Below are 1086 nucleotides of genomic sequence, written 5' to 3'. Positions count from 1 at the left end.
TATTTTATATATTATAAATATATATTTATAAAATATTAAAAATAAAACTATATAAAATCGGGGTCGGGGTCGGGGTCGGGGTAGGGATACCATCCCCGTCCCCGGACGGGGCCCCGAAAAAATTCCCCAGTTTGACCCCATCCCCGATCAAATCGGGGATTCCTCGCCTCGATCGGGGTGGGGCCTGCGGGGACCCGATCCCACGGAAAATTTTGTTAACCCTACTCTAATAGTTATGAAAAATGCAAAAATAAAAAAATTACTAAAAAATTGGAATAAACTCTCAAAAGATTATGGAATTTTTAGGAAATTTTGAAGATTTTTTTTTTTTTTCAATTTTTTCGGCCTTCAAATAAAGAAGAAAAGATTAAAATAGTTGTAATACTTGATTGGCTATACAATTAAAGACTGTAATAAAATAATATAATTTGATCCAATAAATGTTATTTTATTCGTTGTGGCACATGTCAACATTTCATTAGTTGAAATAAATTAATATTAAATTTTAAACTTTTGACTGTTGGAATTATTTTGAATTTATTTTATTATTATTTTTCTACCCTCACATTTCAAAATAATTTATTATTATTCGTTTCGGAATCTTATTGGACCATTAACACCACATCATTGTCCACATCATATGGCATATCATGAATACTCAATTGGGATTTATGCGTCGTAGTTAATTTGTTATTTGATATAATAGTTGATTATTTTAAACATGCAATAATAAGTTATTCATTATGGGTGTTCGCACGAGGTTTTCGGAGAAACCTGTTTCGTGGAGTTGAACTTGAGTTGGTGTTGATGTTGGAGTTGATTTGATGCGATATGATTCGATCTCTAATATTTGATCCTCTGATTCTCTCTCAGTTTGGTGAATATGCTTGACTTGGAGAAAGAAAGCATCAAACGTTCTTGAAGTAGAAGTTTTGGAAGCTTGGAGTAGAAGTCTTGGAAGAGTATTTGTGTCTTCAAAGGTCTTCTGCCTTATAGGAGTGCAGCTTTAGGAGTCTTGGAAGCTTGAAGTAGAAGTCTTGGAAGAGTATTTGTATCTTCAAAGGTCTTCTGCCTTATAGGAGTGCA

The sequence above is a fragment of the Benincasa hispida genome, chromosome 8 (assembly GCF_009727055.1).
Source record: "Benincasa hispida cultivar B227 chromosome 8, ASM972705v1, whole genome shotgun sequence".
Taxonomy (NCBI): Eukaryota; Viridiplantae; Streptophyta; class Magnoliopsida; order Cucurbitales; family Cucurbitaceae; genus Benincasa; species Benincasa hispida.
This window is presented reverse-complemented; position numbering follows the sequence as displayed.